Below are 18,432 nucleotides of genomic sequence, written 5' to 3'. Positions count from 1 at the left end.
GGGTCTTTTTTGTTCCATACAAATCTTAGTATTATTTGCTCTAGTTGTGTGAAAAATGCTATTGGTATTTTGTTAGGGATTTCCCTGAATCTGTAAATTATTTTGGGAAGTATGGACTACCCAAACCCATTGGAGGTCCCTAATAGCTAAATGTGCGAATGCCGTCGTATATACTCTCCTGGCTATTTGGGTCTTTTTTGTTCCATACAAATCTTAGTATTATTTGCTCTAGTTGTGTGAAAAATGCTATTGGTATTTTGTTAGGGATTTCCCTGAATCTGTAAATTATTTTGGGAAGTATGGACTACCCAAACCCATTGGAGGTCCCTAATAGCTAAACGTGCGAATGCCGTCGTATATACTCTCCTTGGACCCAATGAATGAGAACATATCAAAAGCTCTCACCTTCCTCTAGGATTCTCATTCATTAGGTCTGTGTGGTAGTGAGCAATTGTAGGCTGCTATCTGCTCCCTAGGACTATGTGCAGAAGGGAATATTGGTTCTTCCCATCCATGAGCATGGAATAGCCACTTGTTTGTGTCATCCTACATTTTGTCATCAGTGTTTTATAACTTTCAGAGTATAGGTCTTTCATCTCCTTGGTTAAATTTATTCCTAGGTATTCTATCTTGGTGTTGCAATTGTAAATGGGATTGTTTTCTTAATTTCACTCTGCTACTTCCTTATTAATGTACAGAAATGCAACTGATTTCTAGGTATTTGTATCCTACAACTTTATAGAGTTATTTTAGTAGTTTCTTAGTGGCATCTTTAGGGTTTTCTGTGTAAAGTGTCATGCCACCTAGAAATAGTTACCATTCAGCTTCTTCCTTACTTTCCTTACCCCCCCCCAAAATATATATATTCACCTGTTCCCTTTAATTTTTAAAAACTGCACCACTCGAAAATGTAAATTTATGTGGCTCCTGTTCTATTTCTATTAGACAGCAGTGGTCTCCGGTGATGCAGGAGTGGTCTCTGTTGATGCATGGTGCTGTGGGGACCAGCAGGGCAGCATGTCATCCAGTCTGGGGTGCAGGAATGCTGCCTGGAGGAGCGGATGCGCCCGAGCGGAGTCTCAGCGGTGGAGCAGAGGTCATCCAGGTAAGGACACATCTTGAGGATATTCTGGATTGAGGCAGGAAAGCAAGGAAAAGTGTGGTGTTGGGGAGGAGCCCTGGAAGGCAGCCGGTCATTCCCCAGCCTAAGGCATTAAGAGTTGGGGACTGGACGATGGTGAAGCTGCCTGAGAGGTGAGGCCTGGTGTCCTGCCACTTAACATCCGGTTGTCATTAAATGCCCTGGTCTTATATGGGAGTGATGGTTAGGTCTCCACTCTTTGTTTGAAGTTTTGGGCTATCAGCTGTAACCAGCTGGAAGTTTATGTCTCTACAAGAATAAGACCACCCTGGAAGATCGGACTAATGCATGTACATATGCTGCGGGGAAGGCGGGATGCCATTTTCCCTTCTGCACATAGTCCTAGAGAGGGGGTATAGTCTGAAATTGCTCCCTAGAGTGTAGACCTAATGAATGAGAGTCCTAGAGGAAGGTGAGAGCTTTTGATATTTCTCATTCATTGGGTCCGAGGAGAGTATACGTGACTGCGTTCACCCCCGTTGATCACTGACCTCCAGTGGGACTATTTCCCACCCCTAAATTCTCACCAATAAGGAATACAGTTGACCTTTGAACAACACAGGTTTGGACTGCACTAGCCCACTTATATGCAGTTCTTTTTCAGACAGGACAGCACTGTAAATGTATTTGCTTTTAATATAAAACATATAACATATAAAATCAGCGTTGACTCTATGATCAGTCAGGATTCCAGTCAGCAGGCTATCAGTGAAGTTTGGGGGAGTCGGAAGTTGTATGTGAATTTTTGACTGTTGAGAATTGGTGCCCTCCACCTCGGTGTTGTTCAAGGGCCAACGGCATAATCATTTATCTGATGATGTTAACTTGGAAGCTCATTATAGCCATTCTATCCCAAATCACCCTCAGGTCTTCTGCCGTCAGTAACGAATGATTAAAAGGATATTTAGTAGGTCATGCAAGGTGAAAGAAGACTGGCAAAAGGAGACGGTGCAAACCCAAGTGGATGGAGAAGCTGGAGAGTGAGAAGACATCTTCCAGGTTTGCTTCCCACTCTCTGCATGTGACTCATGCAGGGATCTTCTGAAGATGCCAGTTCTAATCCCTTAAGTCTAGGGGGTGGGAGCAACAATCTGTATTTTTATCCAGCTTCCGGGTGATGTCAGTGCCGCTGGTCCATGGACCTCGCGTTGAGTTGCAAGGTCTACAGGGTCCGTTCAGTGCAGTTCTTTACCATGGCTGGAATTTGCAGTGCCACAGCCGTGGGGGAGTCCTTGGAAGCGTCGGAGGAAAGACCTAGAGCCTTCTTTGTGCTTCGCGTCCTCCTCCTCTGTGGAGTGAGTCTAATTGTTGGAACAGTTTTTCTTGTCCCTAGTTGCTCTCTAGGAAATCTCTGTGCATTGGTCCTCATTCTATTTTTGGGAACCCTGAGATACGGAACCTGATCTCTCTCTCTTGACAGCCAGGTGGAACTCTGAAGAGCACTTTCGTATCGCCCTTCATTCTTTCCGTAGAGTAAATCTCCTCATCTCCTTTAACTGTTCATGATGGCACGCTCTGGACTACCCCAGGAATCTTTGCTTTTAGTGTGCCTCTCCTAACCGCGCACAGCATTCCAAGCTTGGTCTGAATATCAGAGAATAAAATGGGCCCATCTCCGATGTGGCTGTTGATTCTCCACTCTGGCCAGAGTCCCCCCATGGTCCTGGCATGTTGATACTCTTGGGGATCAGTGCTTCCGAGCCCTTTAGTGGACTGAGCTAGAGAAACGTGTGTACGCTTTTGTGTACAATTATGGTCCATGTGATTCTCGTATTTGTCCGCGCACCCATCCATCTGTGGAAAACCCGGAGTCTACAGTGACACTTTACTCCAGGTTGGCTGCAGGTTATTCTAATGCTTTCCCTTTTCCACATTCTTAACTCCCTTCCTAGGAGTAAAAAACCCGCTCTCTGATTATCTTGAAGACCATTACCCGTGTGATCGAACCCTCGGGTGAAACCAGTCCTTGGTCCACCTCCACTGCCCTCTCCCCATGCGAGGCATGTTCATGCCACTCAAGTTCCAACACATTCCCACTTCCTTTGGGATCCAGCTAATAATGGCTTCCGGGAAGGGATGGGAGAAGGGGCCAGAACGAGGAGGAGGAAAAAGTTGATTTTCTCTTTTGACTTCTAATTTAGTGAATTCTACTAAGAGGTTTTCTAATACTGACTCATCATTGGACTTCCACATTGTGCCCTGCTTTGATTTTTCTACTCTTTTATTTAAGATTTCTTGGCAAGTTAATTTATTTTGCTGATGTGAAAAGGCTTTGTAATGCTAGACATTTTCTTAGACATCTCCTTAGATTCATCCTTTTGGATTTCTACAGGGGGGAAACAAAGCTTTTCCTGACTTCCGTGGATTTCTACAGAGCCTTGGCTTTTGGAAATTCTACCAGAATGACGGCTGCATTTTTAGTGGTGAAAATTACTGATAAGTCTCAAAAGCAATCAGAGAATATCCATTTTCCAGAGGTAATGTATGACTTCCACCAAAGCCACACCAGTATTTCTAATACCTTAATGAGGTTTTTTTTTGTTTTTTTTTTTTTTTTTTCCGTAAGAACAGAGCTAAGATTCCTATCATTTCCTGGAATCTCAAAAGAAAAAAAAAAAAAAAAAGGAAAGAAGAAAGAATTCAAGTAGATACCCATTTGTTAGCCCAACATTGGAAGGGATCAGCCTTTGATTGGTGAGCAAATCAATACCAATACCACTGTCCTTCATCTCTTCATATCCAGCCTGCCCCCAAAGATCTTCTTGGAACCCACAAGAAGGTTAATTGAAAAGATAAATCTGCTTTGGAAAGCATGTGCCTTTTAAACAGAGATGGAGTTTGGGGAAGTGCCATGTAGACATTTATCATTCTTCAAATCATAATTATTGTCCGTGACCCGAAACCTGGAGCAGGTTATGATGGTTAAATAATGTCCGTAGTCTTGCTGTTTGGGGTGATCATTACCACACTGCCTTGGGTCTTTTAGGCTGAAAGTGCGTGTGTTGCTTCTATGTATCTGAGTAGTTAATTTTGGAGGCAACCATGTTACAGATCTGATCTCCATCCTCCGACAGATAAGGCCTGGATTGCTCTCCTTTTTATACTTCATTATTCACACTTTCTTCCCCATCTCCCACCAGCCCTCCCACCATTTCTATTTAAGGAAGATATTTATTATATATGTAGATTTCTCCCAAAAGATCTACCTATGCCACACGCACATGCACACATACCCACAGTCCATGTGCACATCTCTGTATGTTCTTTTTTTTTTTCTTGACTAGGTCACTGCTGAAAAAAAAATCTGAGTATGACAGAAGCTGGTAACAGAGATGAGAAGGATGGCACTTTTTGGTTGCTGAGGTTTAGAATTAATTTTCGCCATAATAGGTTGACTGTTGGGGAACTGTGCCTCGCTGTGAATTGCACACTTCAGCTGTGTCCCTGGCTCTGGTCACCCACAGAGAGAGTAATTATCCAAATAAGGAAATGCCTGAAAACAAAGAATAATTAGAAGTAGGCTTTCAGAAGCATCCTCGTGTGTGAAACTGGTGGGTCACATTCGTTTTAGAAGCACATCAGCTGGGATATGGTCTGAGCCTGTGATTAGAGCACTCGTTCATTCAACCAGCAAACATTTACTGAGAGCCGGCTGCATTCTGGACACTGGCCTAGGTGCTGGCGAGGTACTCATAAGCAAAGAGAAATATGAGCCCTGATGGTAAATTTAAGAACTGGTTTTCCCCCAAACAGAAGCTCTGATTTTTCATTTTTGCTAGTGTAAATATAAAAATTCAGAGTGTCAATACTCCCACCATAGCCGGTTTCAAGCTACCCGTGTTCCTCATTGCCTGCACATAGAAACCGGCAGCCATCATTACAGTCCTATCTTGATCCTAATTAGTGTCGCTGGGCTTGCTGTAACAACTCATGACCTACAGGGGAAGTCTAAGATGTACTCAGGGGTGTGTGTGGAGAAGGGTCTGAATGCACACTGGGTTTGGTTACAGTCACCTCAGAAAGAGATAGGGCATTCCTCTTTCCTTTTTACTGAAAATCTGTAAGATGCAGTTTTCATTAGGATGCATTTCGTAAGTTTTAAAGAAAGAATTTATAGTGTCCAAGTGCAACAAGCATCGCTTTCCCATGATCTGGGCCCAAGAGGGACCAAATGGCGAGGGGATGCGAGCCAGTTGTTAGGAGACAGCCCTGTATCCCCGATTTGTGAATCAATGACTGTTCAGTTGTTTTCCTGGTGAGAAGCGACTGAAAACTATTGGCAGAAGATAAGTATCCCCCTTGCTGTCGGAAGAAAACCACCCCCACACTAGCTTAAGCCGGTGATTGTGTTTATTTCGCTCACAGGTTTGCAGTTTGGGTGGAGCATGGGGGGCGAACATTGTGTCCCTTCTACTGAAGCCAGTGTACCTGGCTTCAGGTGGACTGAAGAGGTAGAAGACAGTGGATGCTGGGTGTGGGCGGGGGCTGCCGTGGGGCTGTGGCTGCAGTACCTCCCTGTGGCCCCTCCAGGTGGCGGCTTGTCTCCCGAAGGTGAGTGTCCCAGGTCCAAGCTCTATCAACTTTTATGCCCTAACCTTAGAAGTCCCACAACATCTTCTCTCCACATTCTCTTAGGGTGGTCACAAAGCATCACCCAGGCCAAGAAACAGAAAATGAGACTCTACCTCTCTTGGTTGGCAAGAGTGCGTGGAACTGGGATACTGAGGGGGCCATTTTCGGAAAAGACAACCTGCTCCAAGAACTTCTCTCCTTTTCGATGTCATCAGCACCCCCAGCTGCAGAGAAAACATGGAAGTTAGGCAGACGGTCTCCATTGCCCAGTGGAATGTGAGTACTGCACCTTAACACCAAAAGGAATGCTTTGTAAAAGATGTAAATTCTTACGTGGGAAACCCAGCAGATGTTAGCATTGTGTTCCCCATGCCTAGCGTGGCCATGGTTTTTAAATTAATTTCCATGTCAACTGTCAGATTTGTCTTAACTGCAAAGCAGATGAACTCCTTACAGAGATGGTGGGACTTTACCTTTGTTGGGTTGGACTCCGAGTCTGTATTTTTGTCTCTAAGCTTACTTCTCAAATGCAAACTAAGAGCACAGAAAGGAGATTCATGAAAATGAATGTTTTTCAAAGAAATCTTAGCTATTCCTCTTAATGCATCTAGGTGTCCTTATTTCATGCTGGCCACAGGATCTGCCAGGCCATGGTGAACTTAAGATGGTGCTCAGAAGTCCAGTGCTTTCCTCCTAAACTTATTAGGGTTTGAGTCTGTTCATTCATTTGTATCCACAATGTCCCTTGGTTCCCACTGGAGCATGCATAAATAGAACATAGCAACAGAAAAATACCAAAGATGCATGGATTACCTATAGAGTAGCACTTAGAGAACTGTCAGAAAATACCCAATTAAGGCAGTCTACTAGATTTGAGTCTTTCTTTATGGTATGAATTGGTCTACCCAAACCAGTTGTAAATTAGATGTTCAGGGATTCTCATTTGTAGAGATGATATCGCTGGAAGTTTGTACTTCTTTGAACATATCCAAGTTCTTGCCTTATTTCAGAAGATGAGGTCACTGTGTAGCAGAAGTCTCAAAAGCCAAGCTCTTTCGGCAATTGACTCTCCATGGCTGGATAAATCAAACTGAATTTGAACAAAGTTCTGTCCCCAAATACCTTCTTGTTCAGGCTGAAGACAACTGTGGGACATTTAAGACAATATTTTGGTTCTCAGAAATTTGTTAAAATTTTGAGCAGTCCTTTTCCTCCCATAATGGTGGTGCCAAAAGAGCAAAATGAGTAAACTGACTGCCAATATTGTCCCTGCTTCAGTGGAATTCAAATATTGTGTCTCCAGATATTTCTGTTCCTTGACATATCCTTGTAAGGAATATTTGCTGATAATCCTGAGCTCAGACAGTCTGTCTGGTGGTTCTTCACTTCGACAGCTTTTATACAGCTCATTCTTGGGGCTCACTTCTGCTTCCCAAAGATGCAGGCCAACAGGAGCCCAAGGAATATAGACTCTTTAGGGGTTCCCCTTCGGATCCTGGGAATCAGCCCAGCCTTGGGAACGATTAACCTAGAACATTTGCTAACTCCTGAAATTTTTGTGAAGTTTGCCTTGAATAGAGGTTCCTGTGGCTCGGGGCAAAACAGTGTTACGATTCCATTTCTATCCTTGGTAAATATTTTACAGTAGAAACTCAGGAATACACTGCAATTTTATATATTGACTCACTTTGTAGTAGAAGCTACAGCTTTGAAAAAGAGATGGGGAAAGGCATTCTAGTTCATAAATCTCATCCTTTCCCCCTTGAGCTTTGTGTTTGGGCTGAATTTTTTTTTTTATATTTAAATATTCAGTGTAATGCTGGTAATGATTGTCATTACTTTCTAGATTTTTTTTAGATTTCCCAGGCCCCTCCAGCTGGAACTCATGAAATAAACAATTACAAACTAAAGTGGCAATTACTGGATAGAGCCACAAAGAATAAATAAGGTTTCCAGGGCGCCTGGGTGACTCGGTTGGTTGGGCATCTGCCTCGGCTCAGGTCATGATCCTGGGGTCCTGGGATTCAGCCCCGCGCCAGGATCCCTGCTCAGCGGTAAGTCTGCTTCTCCCTCTGCCGCTCCCCTGACTTGGACTTGCTCACTCACATGTAAATAAATGAAATCTTTTTAAAAAGGTTTCCACCAGTAGAAGAGTAGATAAAAGATATCTCCAGGTAGAAGGAACATAAGAAAGGCACAAATGCCTTAGCTGTTGGCACACTCACGGATGGGAATAGATTGGTGTAACCAGGATCAGATCCAATATCCATGGGAGGTATTGGTGGCTTGAAATATTCAGTCCTCGGCGATGGAGGCAAAGAACTCTATCTTATGTTCTGTCTCCTATTGTCTGGAGTGGCTTTTTGGAGAAATGCGTTAAGATAGATTCTGAGGTTGCATCTGGCTCTGAGACTGATTAGGGCTCAGAAGATGGGACCACAGTATCAGCCACATATTTTCTCTTTTATACCCTCTTTTTTTTTTTTTAAGATTTTATTTATTTGACAGAAATCACAATTAGGCAGAGAGGCAGGCAAAGAGAGAGGGCGAAGCAGGCTCCCCCTGAGCAGAGAGCCCGATGCGGGGCTTGATCCCAGGACCCTGGGATCTTGACCTGAGCCGAAAGCAGAGGCTTTAACCCACTGAGCCACCCAGGCACCCTCTTTCATACCCTCTCTTAATTTGTCTTGCACTTGATTCTCGCTGGGCTATCTTTGACAAGGGGGTTTTGCTTCTGGATGCCATTGGAACCCCGTTGGTGAACTGAGGCAGTATGAACTGGTGAGAACCGGGTGAAATACAACCCAGTGTTCACCTCGGAGCTTCTGAATGAGTGATCCAGCCCAAGGAATGACTGATTAACTATTCATCTGGTTAGTTGTTTGGATGTCCATTTAAAAGCTGTGGGGCACAGGCATATTCTGTTTTTTTTTGTTTTTGTTTTTGTTTTTTTTTTTCAGAAGAAAAAGAGATAAAGTAGAAATTAGATCCTAGTTCAGTGTTTACCGAGGAAGTGCACATTATCAAAGCAAAGCACCCGATGATACATGTCATCTTTATTGGTGACTAGTTTTTCAATTTAGTAGATTTTCAGAAACCAATCCAAATACTTTCCCATGCTTCTAAGGAATGTAAACATGTACTTACCGACTCTGAGTTGTAATTTGTGTGAAGCCTCTTTTTGTTGTTCGCGATTATATTTACGCCTGATAATCTCATTGGGACACAATGTATATAGGCTTTTCATTAGTATCACTTGAAGATTTCATATCTCATTGGCATGTTCTTTTCAACTCTAGGACTTTCTTGGGGGCCACACCTTCGCACGCTAAAATCAGGATGTGTACATCGTAATATCTGAAAACCTCTCCCGTAGCATTTCCCGTCCGTTCTAACTCTCACCTCCCACTCCTTCCCCTGCTACTAGTTACTAGTTCTGTGCGGTTTCTGGGCCATTTTAGAATTACGGAAACAGGGAGAGGGCGCGCCCGACGGATGGAGAACCCTTAATGATGTTGCAAAAACGGGAGAATAAGAACATGACAGCTAAGACAGAAGACGTGTCCCCCCTTCCTCTTTGTTTTGAACGCGGCTCTGGGAATGACCGACAGCTGGAAGTTTGACAGGACTCTCCCACCGCGTCTTAAGGTACTGGATAGATCTTTCATGTTCCTTCAAAGACTTCATTTCTAACATTTTAAAATTATTTTGGTTTAGTAAGATAATAAGGTAAATTGGTTACTGGTGCTGGAGCGAACAATTTTACTTCTACCTAGAGAATAAGTTCCAAAACTTACAATGTCCATCCACAGGGAATGGGAAAGGTTTTCCCGTTCAGCCCAGGCTTTGAGAATGGGGCCTAGTCCTCTAAGAACATTCTCCTTGCTTTAAGAGTCCTGTTGGGCTCAGTCATCCCCCATGGTGATGCTTATGGCAAGCTCTTAAACATTTCCTGCCCAATGATTTGGACCTTAAAATAGCAGTCTTCCAGCCAACTTAAATCTTCTAGTTGCCACAGACAGGTAAGTTGTGGAAGGCTCAGCAAAGCACGAGAGATAGATACTAGGGGGTCAGACCGCAGTTCAAGCCTCGGTATTACCAGCTTTTAGATTCGGGACCTGTCTGGTCACTCCACGGCTCTAAGCCTTAGTCACTGACTCAAGCCATGCAGAAAATAATCAGTGTCAATGAGGTTTACACATTTGGAACGTGTCAGCAGCAGCCTCAGTGCTGGGCATCCAGCACTAAACAGACTTCGCTCCGACTCCTAATGAATGCTGCTCAGGAGAATGGACAAGGAAGAGTTGCCCGAGGGAGAGCCCAGGCTTGGCAATGGGGTGCCCTGGGTAGGTGAACCTTTAGGAGAAAATCCTTCAAGGCTGAGACAGGAGTCGTTATGAGCGCCTACACTTTCTTCCCTGCAAAATGGGGACACACCTGCCTTGGGTTATAATGAGGAAATAGACATGAACATAACATCCCAAAGCTGTGCCCAACAGTTCGCTATTGGGTCAGAAAACATACCTTGAATAGTGACCATCCTCAGCAGTGGGGATTAAAAAATGAGTAGGGGGGGCTGTCCCCATCCTCCTGGGTCGCAGAGGCCGGTAGTCGAGGCCTGGCTCGCTGGGCTGCCCTCACCCCACGTGCCTGTTCACGTGTCTCAACACCACCTGCTAACGGAGGCCAGGAACACTTCTCTCTAGTTCACTAGTGCACATTCACGGCTTAGCAGTTCCTAGTGGACCTTTGCTACTGGCCCTATGCCCTAGAGCAGGTGCAGCTCGCTCCCTGCCTTATCCTCTCTCCCTTACCTGTCCATCTCCCGCTTGTCCAACTTCCAACAGCCAAACCCTGCACTTACCTGCCTGCTGGTCTTCTCTGGCTAGCACGGGCCACTCAGGCCACACCAGAGGGAGGGAGCTGCCGAGTGCGGGGGAACTAAGTCCTCCCCCACCGCCCCCGCCGTGGCTCGTCATCCTCTGCCCTCTGAGGAATGAGTTCTAGTTACCCCATGAAGAAAACTCGATTGATAATTTACCCTACAATGGCTGACTTGCCTTCTCTTACTTGCCCCACTTCCTTACCAGTGATTGCAGGGCCCCCCCCCACCTTTTCCCAAATAAACCACTTCCATTGGGATCATTGCCTAAATGGCTATCCAGACTGAAATGTGCACGGAGCATCCAAATCCTTATCTTATATTTGAATGATCCTGCTGCCTGTAAAGTGCCCATCGCTCCTGATGGGAACCGAAAAGGTCATGTACACTTGGAGCCACCAGTGGGGACGTGACCTGTGCTAATTAGACACATCCAATCTGCTCCCTTAAATGGGAAGCCCGTTTCATGAAGGAGGAAATGCCCAGACTGGATTCTGGGGACAGACAGTAGTAGTGAGTGGAAGTTTTTAGCATCCAGCATTGGTGGCACACGTGGTGCCTCCCTCCCCGCCACGGCCCCCCCCCCCCCCCGCCATGCGTAGAGCACGGCTTCACTGAGCAGTTCCCTGGGATGTTTCTGAGCACTGCCCTTTCCCTTATATTCTCAGAACCTCTCCTCCTTTTGTACTTTCAGAAATTCTTTGATCTCTCTGGTATCTTTTATGACAAAGGCCTTTCCTGCCAACATGTCAGGTTTGTTCCAGAAGATAAAGCCAGGAACACAGTCCTCTACCTCTGGCCAGCAGATGGGATTTAGTACAGAAGCGACCAGGAAAGCTGGAAAGCCAAGCAGGGAGCAATGAGGTAACCCACAGATCACTGACACCTGGAGGCTGTCGTCACCCCTGGGGCTGGAGGGACCGTGGACGGAGGGGGGGCACCGTCTGGCAGGAGCTAGAACCACACGGACGGGGCTGCCGGGGAGGTCACCGGTTGGGGTCCAGGACCCGAAGCTCCATAGGAAAGTGGCGCAGACAGAATGGAAAAAGCATCTGGTTTTTCTTCCTTTCTCTCCTTCCAGTTTTACACCATTCCACCCAAAAGTTGAAAGTAACCAGACGCTAGAGGGCAAGGGAACCTAGAATACAGAACAGAACAGGGCAAGAGCCAGAACCGGACCAGAATGCCAACAGGCAGCTGACTTGCACAAGTAACGGGAGTTCCCCTACTTTTTGGCTTAATGAACAACGAGAATAACCAAGGAGAGGGCTGGGACCAGAACCCCGTGTTACACCGACTCTTAAAGGATGGGGGAATGAGACGATTGCCTCTAAAGAGAAGCAGTCAGAGAGCTAGGAGGAAAGTGAGGCAGGAATAGTGTCCCAGATGCCACAGCTCCGAAGCCATCCTATCTGCCAGACTCCTAACTGGATTTCCACCAAACAGACCTCTGAATTATTCATTGAGTCTAGACAGGAGACTCAGAGTGCTTATCCGTGAGCTTTGGGTATCACCGTTTCTAATCCAGGCTATTCCCTGGGTAACTGGAGTTATTAAGTGAGGATAACAGTGCCGGCCAACTTTCCCTGGGCAAGGTGAGAAGCAATGCATAATGGAGATCTTTAAATACTTGGCAAGATAGAGAAACATGTCGCAGCAGGAACCTTAATTGATAAAGTAGAGACAAGTGCATTCACTCCCACAGTTGGAAATGACGGGACTGTCTTACAGGACCTCCGTGAATCGATGGATTGCAACATCCTTGTTAGCAGCAGTTGCAGAAGAGAAAACAAAGCTCTGTGTTTGGGATTTATGAGAAGGAACGTGGTCTAACAGAAAGAGCATCCATTTCAGATTCAGGAGAGCCTCATTCTAATCTCACCTTCACTGCTCGTTAGCCTTGTGATCTGAGACATATGTTCTACTAAGCTTCAGTCTCTTCATGTTTAAAATTGCTTCTGTGCTGGGCATTGTGCGGGAATACTAACCTGCCCACATGATGGCCACGTCCTAAATATTTGTTCCCATACTCAATCTCCTTTTCTTTTTTACCATAGCACTAGCGCAGGAATGGAAAGGGAAGAAAGTAAACGAAAATTCTTTCTACAAAAAATGGCTGTAATGCATCGGGTTTATGGGGAAAGGCTTAAAGGAATTAAAAAACCCAATCTCAGCCCTCCTGCTTATTGTTGAAAGCACCAAAATCCATGGTATTATTTATCCAAGGCCACTGACTCAGCACTTCAGATGGTCTTAAAAAAAAAATTATCCGTCTGGATTTTGCTTCTTAAAAAAAATCGTCATCTCACATGGCTGCTGTAAAATGTGTGTTCACATATTTTGAGTGGGATTTCATTTTTAGGGGGTGCCTTGGTAGGTCTGTGACCTAAGCAAGGGGTTCTCAAGCCTTTATCCCATGGCTTCTTTTTGACACAGCTGGAAATATGATTGCCTCAAGGCCCATCACAACGAAGCAGGGCCTCTGCTGTGGGCCAGCAGCACCAAGAAGTGTTGCCAAGATACAGTACAAAACACCAGACCCCCAGGTCTCCCTCTGGGGTTCTGGAACAGCGGTCTTTGGCTCAGCTGCGGAAATTTCAGTTTGTTCATTGAAATCCAAACACACCTGTCCCCTGGACAGGAAGAGGCCTAATAAAGGGACTTCCTTCTTGCTGGCTAATCTTGGGGTTTTACTCAGCCCTTAAAGGCAGTGTGGGGGCTGAGTACCACAACGCAGCCCAGCCGGGGATGGAAGCAAGCCCCAGAGATGGTCACTGAGATTGGAAAGTACCAGCCAGCATAGATACTTAGGGGACCGCAATGAGGGCACTCAGAGCTTGCCTTACCTTTGAAACATCAGATGGAACTCAGACAAAATCAGGGCGCCTTTAAATTCCATCCTTGTGTGGACAACCTGTATGCCTTCTCTCTCATTCTGCAGCCTGGTCTTTGGCACAATGCCTTTGATCTATTTAATTTCAGAACATGACAGGGATGTTTATCCCTATGTCAGTCATAGGCCTTTAAATCTCATACTTGTCATGACTTTTAGAAAATAGGATTTCTAACCAAAATTTATTATTATTAAAGGAATGGCTGTAGTATCAAGCCAAACTTAACCCATGTCCTGGGTGGTGGACATCAAAAAGAAAGGTTCTCCCCCATTATTTTTTTAAGGCTAAGTTGCCCCAGCAGGCCCCTTTCCAGATAGAAAAAAAAAAAAAAGTTTTTCCAGGGTAAGGGAGACTCATGTCCCGGGACTGTGGAATGAAATGCTCACAGAGGATAGCTTTTCTCTCGGATTGTTCCCCAGCCATGCAAACTCAGTGTATAGGCCCACGGAACCTAACCTTGAGGCCCCTGTCAGAAGTCAGAGCTCTGGAATGACTATAAAAGCACCTGATGCTCCACTGCCTTTTAAAATTTTTTTAAAACTTTATTCATTATTTGTCACCACTGGCCATAGTTAACCATATCCTGTTCTTTGAGGAGCCATGTAAACATATTTAGCCCTTCATTTTAAAATTTATTTCCATATTCTAAATAGAACGCTACCTCTGCTCATGTTCTGTTATGGTAGATAATGTCTCCTCTATTTACCGTCCTTCTGATTCGTCACATGACGATCGCAACATCTGTATCATCTGACAGGGGAGTGGTCACTGTGGAGCCAAGGAGCCTATTACCATGTTTCCCTTCTTGTCCAGTTATTCTTTTCCCTAGAGCTGAGAATTTGGCCATTTTTTAAAAAAAATGCCTAGATTTCTCCATACGTGCTAAGTCTTTCCAGTGCCTCCAATAGCGTAATACTCAAAAGCATTGTTTTTTTTGTTGTTGTTTTCAGCCCATTAAGTATAATAACTGACTTAATTTTCACAGGGGCTCGGTGAGGTAGGTACCTTATGGATCCATTTCATCACGGGGAAGTGTGCAGCACAGAGGGTAGCCTGGTGAGACCCTCCATGGCAGGCAGGACTGGTAGCGGGACCATTGCGCCTCCTGCAGCCCCCCTCCCAAGCTCAAGAAACACCACCCTTGGTGTAACTTTCTACACCGGAAAATCCACCAGGTAGTCAGTTGGAAACATTTTGGAAGGCTCTCTCTGCTGTGCATCCTGTCACGCATGCTGTCCACCCCTCCACCCACTGGTCCTACTCATCCGGGGTATTTCCTTCTCTCTCTCCTGGATGGATTCCTGATTTTCTGGGTAGCATTCCTTCTTTCTTGGTTTACCTTAGAGCTTTGAGGGGAGCCATCCTTTAAAAGGCTTCTCCGACTTTTTAGGTCTTAAATAAAAAAAAAAAAAAAAAGTTTGCATTCTGCCTAGAGAGCCCTGGGTACAGTGTTCATAGCTATTCTTACTCTCAATCCTTTAGATGTGACCCGTATTTTTTCTGTTATTGGAACTTAAAATGATGGTGGGTCTTCTCCTGTGCATTGTGCTGGGTGCTCCGCTGTCCTTCGGGTCCAGAAAAGTTCCTTGACTTTTCTCTTCCAAACCCTCTTGGTTGGATGTTGGGCCCCCTGGTTTGGCCTTCTGGTTTCCTCTATTTTTTCTGAATTTTTTACGTAATTTTAGCTCTCCTATTTAAATTTCTAAGAACGCTTTCTTATCTTAATAATAATCTCAGCCTACTAGCCTCCTGACCTTGTTTGGGGAATAACTAACTTACCTCTGTGAGGTCCTTAAGTACAGCCTAATTAGACTTTCCTTCTGAGTTTCCTCTCTTGTTTTGAGGTCCCTTGCTTTTATGTTGGAGGCTTTCTTCAAATGTCAAGTAATTCTCAGCTTTCTCTTAAGATTTTAACAGTCAAACACATAAATGCTGACTGCAAGGTCTGTGTAGTTGGACATGGCTTGCCAACTGCCCAGTAATTGGATAAAGATTTTTTTCCTTTGTGGACATTATATTGAATTTCAGTGTTAGATGTGGGGTTTCCTAAAACCCATCCTGCTTTTTCTGCAACGTGGACTCTATATCCCTGCCCCTGTCGCTTAGCCACTGTGTCTTCTCCTTTTCTGGCCCCACGGCTAAATTCTTAGACATGTTAATGGCGAGCAGTTTGGTTCCTGATGACCCCTGTCCTCAGGGCTCTCCTCTTTCTACCCTTAATCAGCATCACAGTGTTCCTAAATGAAGATAGTTCTAGCAAAAAGAATTACTGTTCAATCTGTGCCACAAACCCAAACATCAACTATGGAGTGGAAAACTCTAATACTTCTGTGATAGCTAAGGATAAACTCGACTTCTGGACTGATGCCAACTTACATGTAATTCTTGTTTCCTTACAACGTGTAATTATTGCATTTAGATCCATTCCACTTATTAAGATTATTACATTTATCTTGAAGTAGATTAATCTCCTTGTTGCAGTGACTCTGCTAAGACTGCGTGTTTATTTATCTTCCTGATGAGCGTGCTTCAGATTTTCTATGTATGAGAAGTCCTGTCTATCGACTTTTGATGGAACTCTCTAGACATCTTGGCAAACTTATTGTTAAGGGCTCCTTCCCAAGCCCTTAAGTGCTATAGAAACACAATGGTTGTGGATATACCTGAACCTTATCCATGATTTCCTTTACATGGAATCCAGCTCTTGATTTCCTGGCCTTACACTGGGTTGTTTCCTGCTTCTTGAAGCTTCCCTAGATGCTACTTCCTTCTCTGGTCCCTGTACTCAACTTGACCTCTGATGGAAGACTGCTTTGGGATCCTGAACTCCCCCCTTCTCTTCTCTACCAAGTCTTTCCAGGGAATGCCATCCAGCCCAGAGTTTTGTGCACATCACTCCCAGATTCTTACCACTCACTGTGTTATATCCCTTGGACCCTGACTCTAGTTTCCGGCTTAACAGTGTCACTTGTTTGGCATGACCAGTACCGAACTTTTGAGGTAACGCCATCGGCACACACACTAACTGTCCCTTATCTCTTTCTTCCCATTTTGGAAAATGATGCCAACATCCAACCAGTTGTTCAAGCCACAAATCTGACAGTTCTTGATTCTTCTCTTTCACTCAACTCACAAAAGCCATTTATAGGCACGGTATTGCTCCTACTCCAACAAACACCTTGAATCTGTCCACTTCTTTGCATTTCTAGGACTCTCGCCTTAGACAAAGACATTCTGTTTCTCCTGGACTACTACACAGGCTTCTTACCTGGTATTTTTGTGTCCAGTCTTGCCCACAACAATGATAGTAAGCTTTTTCTCAGATCATAAATTGGTTTAAAATCTTCCAAAATCTCTGTGTCTAAATCACCGTCCATCTTCTTGCTGGTTTCTCACAACCCCAAGCACATTCCCTCTCTGGAGTCTTTATACTAGCTCTTCTGCCTAGAATGAGTTCTGGTCATTCATATATGGCTTAGTCTTCCTTGTGTTCTCATCCAAAATGTTACCTCCTCAGAGCATCTTTCCCCAGCCTCCCCCCAATCTTGGGTACCCAATCATCATCTTTCCCCTCAGCCTATTTTAATTCTGTGGATAACACTTACCACTATCTGGTACATTTTTATGTGTTTATTGTCTGTTCATTGCGCCGGCCAGAATGTAAATTCCTTAAGAGCAATGACCTTATCGCTCAACTTAGGTGGATTAAAGGCACTTTAGAAGTGAGAAAACCAGAGAGAAAGGCAACTTGCCAGAGATCATGTAGATAACAGGCGATCTGGCCTATCGCTTCAAATGTGTTCATTGTCTTAATGACCCCTACTACAGCCCATAGCTACTATTTTTAATTACACTGTTGGTTCCATCACTTTGAGCAGTTTATTTTCTTATTCTAGGGTTTTACCTTGTCAGCATTATCCCACTTGAGGCTTCTGTGACCAGAAGCCAACGATGCGTTCTGTCATTGGTCATTGGTCATCTTTATCCTTGGTTTATCAACTTTGAGAACTTTCTTTTAGGCCCTTCTTTCCTGTTGACCCACTAGAAACCCACCTTCTTGCCAAACCGCAGACTTAATAGTGTTCATGCATAGGATGGAATTGTAAATCCACAGGGTGATTATGGTTTGGTGGAAAGAGCTTTGTCTGGGGAAACTGGGCTTTTCATCGGTTTCTGTTAACCAGGAGCTCTCTGCTCCCACTTCAATTTTGTTGCCTGTCCAGCTGTGCCATGAGCAGAGGAGCATTAGAACCACCACCATTCTCACTGTCTAACTCCCATCTGTTTGGAATAATACATAGGAACATGCACTTCCCAGGGATTAAGTGAATTCATAAATAATCCAGTTAGTTGGATTAAATGAACTCATGAATATAAAAATATTTTGCTGAGTATAAGATGTACTACAGATGTGGGGGATTAAATATAAGGGACTGCCCGCAGGAATCCGTTCCTAATGCATTCAGTATATGGCCCTCAGTAAGCATGAATGTTTCAAGTCCCCGTTAGAAGCCAGACTTTCAGAACAACTGTCTTCCTATCTCGTGCACTTTTGAATAATGCTTTTTCTTAATGAAAGTGTTGTATACACAGTAACCAGTCCAAGTGGTAGAAAATGAAAACTGAAAGTTCGCTCTCACCTCAAACCCAGGTATAATGCCCAGACCCAAACAGGTATACTTAACCTTATAATAGCTCAGAACTTGACAATGAGTCTGCCATTGTTACAAGCTCTTCACAGATGAACTCCGTTGGACACTCTCAACAACCCTATGGCTCAGGGATTCCTGTGACCCTGGTTGTCTGTATGAGCAAACTGAGTCACAGCGTCAAGAAGCTGTTTGCGCAGGGTCACACAGCCACACACAGTCACGGGCGCTCACACAGCCTGGCTTCCAAGTTCATACTCCGAGGCACCTTTCCAAACAAGTATATGGAATACC

At 44.6% G+C, this 18,432-nt stretch overlaps 1 long non-coding RNA gene across 4 annotated transcripts in view; it reads left to right on the top strand.

The window, feature by feature from the left end:
* LOC132024850 (uncharacterized) overlaps positions 1-18,432 on the top strand; it is a 121,757-nt gene that overhangs the window by 100,118 nt on the left and 3,207 nt on the right. For 2 of the 4 annotated variants that reach the window (XR_009406335.1, XR_009406332.1), the window contains exons 11-17: positions 946-1,105; positions 2,009-2,140; positions 3,474-3,618; positions 5,777-5,989; positions 7,560-7,767; positions 9,175-9,361; positions 11,290-11,459. This is a non-coding gene — a long non-coding RNA (uncharacterized LOC132024850). The remainder of the gene's footprint in view (positions 1-945; positions 1,106-2,008; positions 2,141-3,473; positions 3,619-5,776; positions 5,990-7,559; positions 7,768-9,174; positions 9,362-11,289; positions 11,460-18,432) is intronic. The other 2 variants (XR_009406333.1, XR_009406334.1) reach the window with 2 other exon arrangements.

This window comes from Mustela nigripes, chromosome 9 (assembly GCF_022355385.1).
Source record: "Mustela nigripes isolate SB6536 chromosome 9, MUSNIG.SB6536, whole genome shotgun sequence".
NCBI classification, from domain to species: domain Eukaryota; kingdom Metazoa; phylum Chordata; class Mammalia; order Carnivora; family Mustelidae; genus Mustela; species Mustela nigripes.
This window is presented reverse-complemented; position numbering and strand designations above follow the sequence as displayed.